This window comes from Sorex fumeus, unplaced genomic scaffold (genome assembly GCF_029834395.1).
Source record: "Sorex fumeus unplaced genomic scaffold, SorFum_2.1 ptg000128l, whole genome shotgun sequence".
Taxonomy (NCBI): domain Eukaryota; kingdom Metazoa; phylum Chordata; class Mammalia; order Eulipotyphla; family Soricidae; genus Sorex; species Sorex fumeus.
This window is the reverse complement of record NW_026606185.1, coordinates 59,820,275-59,828,850: the sequence shown is the minus strand read 5'-3', so window position 1 is coordinate 59,828,850 and position 8,576 is coordinate 59,820,275. Positions and strand designations below refer to the sequence as shown.

General features: G+C 50.3%; 1 long non-coding RNA gene across 1 annotated transcript; it reads right to left on the bottom strand.

The window, feature by feature from the left end:
• LOC130045414 (uncharacterized) lies at positions 1-7,123 on the bottom strand. Its single transcript, XR_008795537.1, has 2 exons — positions 6,999-7,123; positions 1-799 (listed from the first exon to the last, which is right to left on the bottom strand). It is a non-coding gene; the product is annotated as an uncharacterized LOC130045414 (long non-coding RNA).
• Between the last annotated feature and the right edge of the window lie 1,453 nt (positions 7,124-8,576).

The window sequence follows — 8,576 nt, the reverse complement described above, 5'->3', positions numbered from 1 at the left end:
TCACTTAAGCCATGTGTCAGTTTATTAGAATTATTATTTTTTTAACGAACCGTGACTCCCTTTTAATTTTGCACTCAGAAGCCTGCTGTCTGCCTGACCTAGATTTTGGTTGGTTTGGGTTTTGGGGCTTCTCAGACTTTCCCACTCTTGCATTTCAGCTCAATAAGCAGGAGCCCCCCTGGAGAGTAGGGGCCCAGATTTGTGCTCGGTGCTCCTGGGCGCGCAGAGCCATCTTCCTGTTGACGCAGGAAAGCGAGAAATCCACTCAGCGGGGAGGGAATTATTTTTTCTTTTTTTTTCCTTCTTGGGTCACACCCGGCTTTGCACAGCGGTTACTCCTGGCTCATGCACTCAGGAATTACTCCTGGCGGTGCTCCGGGGACCATATGCGATGCTGGGAATCGAACCTGGGTTGGCCAGGTGCAAGGCAAATGCTCTACCTGCTGTGCTATTGCTCCAGCCCTGCAGGGAGAGAATTTAACAGCATCTGAAGCGATGCCAAGGGCAACTGACTTCACTTCCTAGTGCAGAAACCCTGAGGTATTTACTCAGTCATTACACATGTCTGGGAGCCCTGCTACAAGACAAACCTTCTTGCCCCCGTGACCCCAGCGCCAGCAAGTGGAAGGATGGCCTAACAGTAGCTATTTAGTGTGATAATGGCGTTTGAGAGCTTGGACACAAACACCATTGTCACACTCCACAGCTCTGCTAAGGAAGCTCGTGAAGGGGTTCACTGCGTCTCCCGCATTCCTTCGTGGTCACCGACCTCGGCAGGGAGTCTGGTCAGCACAGTCACCTGAGAAGAGAGGACAGGCGTCACGGGAGTGAAAACAAACAGAGCACAGTGGCAAGAGCAAGAGGCAGAGAAGCCTATGGGTCTGGGACCGTTGTGTTTTTAACCAAGGGACCCCGTTGCCCGGAGTTCTGTCCCCACCATCCGAAGACCTTCCAACCCGAGATGGAAAGCTCTGACGGAAATGGTGGGAAATCTGCTTGCAGGCGTTTTCTGGAAGGAAGTGGGAGGGAATGGAAGACGTGTCAGGAGCCATAATCTTAGACCCGACAGTTGACTGTTGCCGGGTTCCCCTCCAAAACCATTAGCAGTGTGGTAGCGCACCAGGTTTGTGTGGGGACCTGCAGCTAGAGAGAGGGCTGGAATCTACCAGGAGCATCTCTTGACTCAGAGGTGTCCTGCAGGGCTCAGATTTTAAATCTCAGTCACCGCAGTCCTTTGCCACCATAATTGGGGGTGGGAGATATGAGGGAAAAAGTCAGGAAAAGAGGGAAGTGGAGATATTTTTTTTTTGCTTTTTGGGGTCACACCCGGCGATGCTCAGGGGTTCCTCCTGGCTCTGCACTCAGGAATTACTCCTGGCGGTGCTCGGGGGACCATATGGGATGCTGGGAATCGAACCTGGGTCGGCCATGTTGGCTACGTGCAAGGCAAATGCCCTGCTCGCTGTGCTATCACTCCACCCCTGAGAATTTCTTAATAAAGCTCTCTCTCTCTCTCTCTCTCTCTCTCCCTCTTCACTCTCCTCTCTCTCCCTCTGTCTCCTCTGTCTCCTATCTGTCTCTCTGTCTCTGTCTCTCTCTGTCTGTCTTTCTCTGTCTCTGTGTCTTTGTCTCTGTGTCTCTGTCTCTGAGTCTTTGTCTCTGTCTGTCTCTCTCTCTCTCTGTCTCTCTCTCTCTGTCTGTCTCTCTCTCTCTCTCTCTCTGTCTCTCTTCTTTTTCCTGGCAAACATTACCTTCCTAAGAAGATATCCCTTATGTTTGCTTGGTTTCCTGTTAAAAATAGTTTTAAACAACTATTAGTTGTTTCAGCTCAATAAGCAGGAGCCCTCTGGGAGTTCAGCCCCCCCCCAGGAATGAGAGGAAAGGAAGATTTTTTAACCTAATTCCTAATTTCCCCCCTGCCCTGACTCCGGGGGGGGGGCTGGGAGGGGGTCAGGTCATTGTATCCCCAGTGTCACTGAGGTGTTAACATTTAACCAGAGCTCTGCTGTGGCATAACATTGGCGGGATCTCAACAATTGAAAACGAGACCTGTGTTTTTCCGTCAAACTGCTCCTCATCGTCAGTGCCATCGGCGGTGTGCCAAGGCCCCTGGGACAGCATGAAGGTCGCCTGCTCTGGTGCATTGGGGCTAAGCTGAGGCTTTTCTCTCTGTCCACTAGCTTCTCTCCCTGTGGAATCCTGGCTCCCGGGGCATCCTGCCTACCGCAGGACTCCATCAGGCTGCAGAGAGCCACAGTGCTCATGAGAACGCTTCTGGTGAACACTTTCGGCGGGATGCTTCTGGTGGAACGCGTCCGGGGCTGGGGGGGCAGCAGAGGGGATGCTTCCGGGAGGGAAATGCTTCCAGGGCGGTTTTGCCTCCGTTCCTCCTGGGTCACTGTCACTGTCACTGTTCTCCCGTTGTTCATCGATTTGCTCGAGCGGGCCCAGTAACGTCTCCATTGGGGACTTTTGTTGTTACTGTGTTTGGCATATCTAAAAACCCTATTATAGAATCTCTGCTGGTGCCAGTGACCACCACAGACCCTCAGTGCTGGGGGTGGGTGACCAGAGATGGGCTAATTGATGAGCTACTGGCGCCTTGCAAGCTACCAGGCTCGTTTGTGTCACCTGGGAGAGGTCCCCGACACAAACCACCCGCTTTATCCTCACGGAAGAGAGTTCTATGCTCTGATGAGAGCCGCGTCCCCTAAAACTGCTGAGAAAACCGGTGGAGTAACTGACTCCTTGGGATAAAGGGCCTGGCGGGTGGGTGTGGAGCACCCCACAGCACACAGGGACGGGCCCATCCGCTTCTCTCAGGTCCTCTGAGCAGAGGCTGGGCCTCCCTGAGTCTCCTTGGGCTCTGCTTCTGGGCATCGGAAATCTGCAAAAGACAGCTGGGGGTAGGGTGGAAGGATGGGGAAGAAACAGAAGGAAAAAGAGCTGGAAGTTACCAACTTCCTCCCTCCAAATAAACTTCTATTTTCTTAGGCCTCGAAAACTAATAGCAAAAGTTCTTGATTTTTTTTTTTTTTGCTTTTTGGGCGATGCACAGAGGTTACTCCTGGCTCTGCACTCAGGAGTTACTCCTGGCAGTGCTTTTCCATCAAACTGCTCCTCATCGTCAGTATGGGGTGCTGGGAATTGAACCCAGGTCGGCCGGGTGCAAGGCAAATGCCCTACCCGCTGTGCTATCTCTTCAGCCCAAGTTCTTGAATTTTTAGGAAAAAAATTTCGTTTTTCCTTACAGAGTGTCAAGGAATTACCTGTTAGGTTGTCCATGTAAACATAGGTAATGATGGAAATTGGAAATAAGCGAAATGTCCAATGAGAGGAGTCAGGTGATTGGTTTATCACCAAACCTCGTTCTTAAAGCTGATAGTATAAAAAAGAAAAGTCAGCTTACTTGGGAATATGGCTCTGACTTGGGGAGAGATTCAAAATATGTAATGACAGGAAGAAGTAGTTTTCAAAGCGACTGACAGAGTATGCGCTCCTTTGTCTGGAAATAGAAAATGCAAACATGTCTGGGAAGAAACCCCAAATGTTTTTTAAATGGGAGAAGTATGGTTTCACTTTTCTTTACCCTTTGCTTCTCTGCATTTATTAAATTTCTATAATGGAAATAAAATTTTTTGTTGTGAGAAATATATTGAGAATTCAGACCATTGCAAAGCATTGTGTGTGTGTGTGTGTGTGTGTGTGTGTGTGTGTATCTTCACTAATACATTTTTTCTTTTCACAAACATTCCTCTGAAATTATCACTGTGTGGGCTGGGGAGATAGCTTGGAGGATTGCATGGGGGAACCCCAGTTTCAATCTATAGCACCTCATGATTGTCCCCCACCCACATTTCCATTGAGTGTGGCCCCCAAACTAAACAACAAGTTACCTTGGTGCTGAGAGGAATATCACCCTGATTTCTCAGTAACTTATTAGTGAAATACATTTTATGCAACACAATAATATGATCGTATTATTGCATCAATCAATAGCATTGACGGAGTACATCTCATAGGCTCGGCCATATGAGCAGATTGTTATTGTTTTGTTTGGGGGGCATACTCCAAAGTGCTTGGGGTTTACTCTTGGTGCTGTGCTCAGGGATCATCCCTGGTAGGGCTCAGGGGACCATCTGGGATGCCAGGGATTGAACCCAGGTCTGGTTCATGTAAGGCCTTGCCTACTGTCCTATCTCTCTGGCTCCTGAACATTTTTTAAACATTGTTCTTTCCACCTTCTTTGATTCGTTGATTGCTTCTGCAGAAGCAGTTAAATTCTGTTAACATGCAAAGCAATCTAAGCAAGAAAACAGAATGTTCATAGTTTTAAAAAGTGCCATCCACACTATCACTAAGCAAAAAAAAAAAAATGACCCTGAGATGTCTAGTTGGATATTCACAAATGGCTTTCTCATTCTGCAAGTGTAAGAAAAATCTTTGTGGGGCCGGAATGTGGGTAGGGCATTTGCCTTGCATGCAGCCGACCTGGGTTCAATTGCCAGCATTCCATATGGTCCCCAAAACACTGCCAGGAGTTAACTCCTGAGTGCAGACCCAGGATTAAGCCCTGGGCATCGCTGGGTGTGACCCAAAAAGCCAAAAACAAACAAACAAACAAACAAAAAAAGTAAAACAAAGTGTATTAAAAAAAGAAGAAAAACTTTTGTTCAAGTGTTTCTTTTTTTTTCTAATTTAATCACTAAACTTAAATAGTACTAGTTAATAACATCCAGGAGGTTTGCAATCTCGTTGGGAAATATTTATACCTGTTATTTCTAAGAAAACATTAACATGAAAGCAGAGATACTGGCTATTCAGCAAGCGGGTCTGTCTCAATGTCCAGCTTGGTTCTCTGCAACTTAGAGAAGGCCAGGCCGGCTCTCCCTGTTTCTCAGCACACCCGAAAAATCCTCCGTCTCTCGCCGGCCTTCCCAGGACTCCAGAGATGGGCTGGATGGTTCAGCCTTCCTAGAGCTTGGCTGTGGGTTCAAACACAGTTTCTTCTCTGTGTTCCAGTCTCCTACCTCCCCCACCGACACCGAATCTCCTCACACTTCTAGTTGCTGTGGTCTGTTCCCAACGCTGTTTCCCATGGAATAAAAAACAGGCAAGACTGGGTTTACTTCCCTTGCCACGTCTCAGGTTCTTTGTCCTAAATTGGCCTTTGTGAACATCATCCCCAGGCCTCACGGGCAAGCAAGCTCATCATCTGGGAAGGAGACATGCGTTGCCTCTGCCCAGACACTGTCTCAGACCCAGATACTGGCCTGGCACAGCTCTCTGACCCTCCCTCAGATCAGAGCTGGCTAGGTGGCAGCTTGTCTTTGCTTTGACATTCTGTCTGCTGGGACTGAGAACATTCTAGGGCTAAACCCAGGAGACTAAGCAAAACAGGGCCCGAGGAACCGCAAAGTGTCACTTTGCCGCAAACTTCCCTCAAAGAGATTTCTTTAAAAGCCACCGATAGAGGCACTTATGTCTTAATTCCAAACCCACAGCTTCTGTCATTTAAAATCGAGTGTGCTAGCTAAATGCCTCCGCTGGGTTCTTTCAAGCTGTTTTCGTCTAGAGATGAAGACAAAGAATGTCAGCCTCAGGTGTGAGGCTTGTCTTGCTGAGAGTACACGGAGCTTTTAAAATAGAACCCGCTTGCCAACGGGGAGCAAAACAGTTGTTCATTTTGCTGGAAACTGTCTGAGCAGGGCAGACTAGAACATTCCTTAGCCAACCCTCCCACAGTCAGGGTGAAGAGGCGCTTGGTTCCTGGGAACCAGGCTGTCTACTGGGTGGGCAAAAGGGGTTCCAGAGCTGGGAGTACACAGGCTGGGCAGAAGGAGCACCTGTCGCCCTGCCCATCCCAGGAGGCCACACAGTACCCTGAGGCCCAAGCCGGAGGTGGGATTCCTTACTCCTGTCAGTGCATCACCCTACTGGCACCTTGTGTGAAGGCCTTGCTGTCGCTGTTAAATAAGACCATCAGCCGACAATACACGGCTCTGTCGGACGCAAAGGCCATGCCAGCATGGGCCTGACTCCCCTTTGGCCTGAGCTTCTCCCTCCTGGGGTAAGAAGAACCCCCCAGAGAGAGTGTTGTTCTGGGCCCTCAGACTCTGAGGAAATAGAACCATTCTGACTGACAAACCCAATTGGCATTTGATGGGCCTCAGGTGTTTGTGTGTGTGTGTGTGTGGTTATGTGGGGGTTTTAAAAACACCTGTGGAGAGGCAGGAGTGCTAATACAGCTGGTGGGGCCCTTGTCTTGCATGGTTGACCAGGTTCAATCCCCAACACCCCCTATGGTTCCCTGAGCCCCACCAGAAGTCATCCCTATGCAGAGCCAGGAGTAAGCATCACTAGGTATGATAGCACTATAGCACTGTCCTCCCGTTATTCATTGATTTGCTCGAGCAGGCCCAGTAACGTTTCCTTTGTGAGACTTGTTGTTACTGTGTTTGGCATAGTGAATACACCACGGTAGCTTGCGAGGCTTTGACTAGGTATAATAAAAAAAAATTTTTTTTCCCTTTTTTGGGTCACACCCGGCAATGTACAGGGGTTACTCCTGGCTCATGCACTCAGGAATTGCTCCTGGTTGTGCTCAAGGAACCAGATGGGATGCTGAGAATCAAACCCAGGTTGGCCGCATGTGAGGCAAATGCCCTATCTGCTGTGCTATCACTCCAGCCCCAATAATTTTTTTAAAAATTTTTGTATTTTTTTTTTGGCTTTTTGGGGTCACACCCGGCAATGCTCAGGGGTTACTCCTGGCTTTGCACTCAGGAATCACTCCTGGCGGTGCTCAGAGGACCATATGGGATGCTGGGAATCGAACCTGGGTCAGCCGTGTGCAAGGCAAACGCCCTACCCGCTGTGCTATTGCTCCAGCCCCTAATTTTTTTTTTTTTAAACCAAACTAAAAGAACCACACCTGGAGAGTCTCTCAGCCCTATTTCTCAAAGTTGGGGGCCTCTTTCCAAAACAGTCAGACTCACCAGCGGGGAGAAGCTCTTCCCTTTTGGTGTGTCTGTTGGTGGCTGAAGTCTGGTCAGTCCCCTGACGTCCAGGGCGGCCTTCATGTTAGGCGCAGTGCCAGCTCCTCTGCTGTGGTGAGCGTGGGTGAGCCTCCCGCTTCTGTGGGCGTCTGCCTCTCCCGCGGCCTTTATGGGATCCAGGCCTTGAAAGTAAACACTTCTTTCCCTTTCTGATAAGTCACATTAAATGATCGATCCTGAGGGTGGGCGGGATGCTGAGGGTGGGCGGGCACGCACGGCCTCAGCCCACAGTCACTGTGTCACCTTTGGTCCTGCACACTAAGCAAGACAGGACAGGACGCTGGGGGGTGGGGAGGGAACACAGGCTGACAGGGAGGGGACACCCCGTGACAGCTCACTCCTCCTCCCCTCAGGGGGAATGTGTTAACTCTTTCTTGCCAGGGAGGAGGGTGAGGACACTGTCCTCTCCTCAGAGATCCAGTGCCCTGGTCGTGGGGGTCATTACTCTCCTCAGCGGGTCCCACAGGGTAGCCAGACCTGCTCGTTCCCTCTGGTGGTCTCTGCCTCGGACCCCTCTAAGTGTCCGTTAGGGCCGATGGTGATTGACAACACTCCTGCTAGACCCTGCTCATGCCAAGTGAGCAGGGCAGACAGAGTCCACCGGGGGCCAGGGGATGGGCCCCCTCCCCCCTCTCCCCCCATTCCCGGGGCCACCCTGAGCTCTCACCCCCTGTTAGCGTGAATGCGGGGCCCATGGGGTGATAGCATCAGCTCCAAGGGAGGCCTCTAGGTACTGGGTCCTGAGGAGCTGCAGGCCCTGGGTCTGCATCTGGGTCTCCCTCACTTGGTGGGTCTCCCTCACTTCCTGAAGCTTCCTGAGATCCCCTCAGGAGCCCAGACCTGAGGCTTCCACGGGGTCCTGCTATGTCCCCGTGTGTCTGAGGGAGACTGACCCTGCTGAGCTCAGCCTGCCAACGGCCCTCAAAGCCCCTCAGGAGCAGCCCAAGGGGCTGGGGACTGGGGCTGGTCAGTGCTTATGGCCAGAGGCCACAGCTGGGAGTTGCAAAGGGGATTCCTTACAGGCTGGAGGTCACACAGGGCTCGTGGGAACAGGCTCTTCTGGGTGTTGGGTCACATCCTTCGGTGCTCAGGAGTCACTCAGGGCAGTGCTGGGGGGCAGAGCAGACTGGCCGTATGCAAGGCAAGGGCTTTACCAGCTAGATGGTCTCTTTTACGCCAAAAGTGATCGCTTTTTGTGAGAGAGGGTGCTCATGTGTCACTACATCAATGGCTTAAATTTTTAAAACTTTAATTTCAGCGGAGTTCATGCCCAATTCAATCAGCCTAATCAATGGCTGAATAAACGGCAATACTCCGGCATTTAAAAAAATTTAATTTCAGCAAAAATTGGGAGTAGAAAAATAAGTTCTGCAGAAATTTCCAACTTCCGCTAACAAATATGTTCTCAGTCACGGTGTATGATAATGCTATTACACGCCAGTGGATATGTGCTGCATGAGAAAACAGGCAAAAAATGAGAGAGAGACAGAGAGAGACAGAGACAGAGAGACAGAGAGA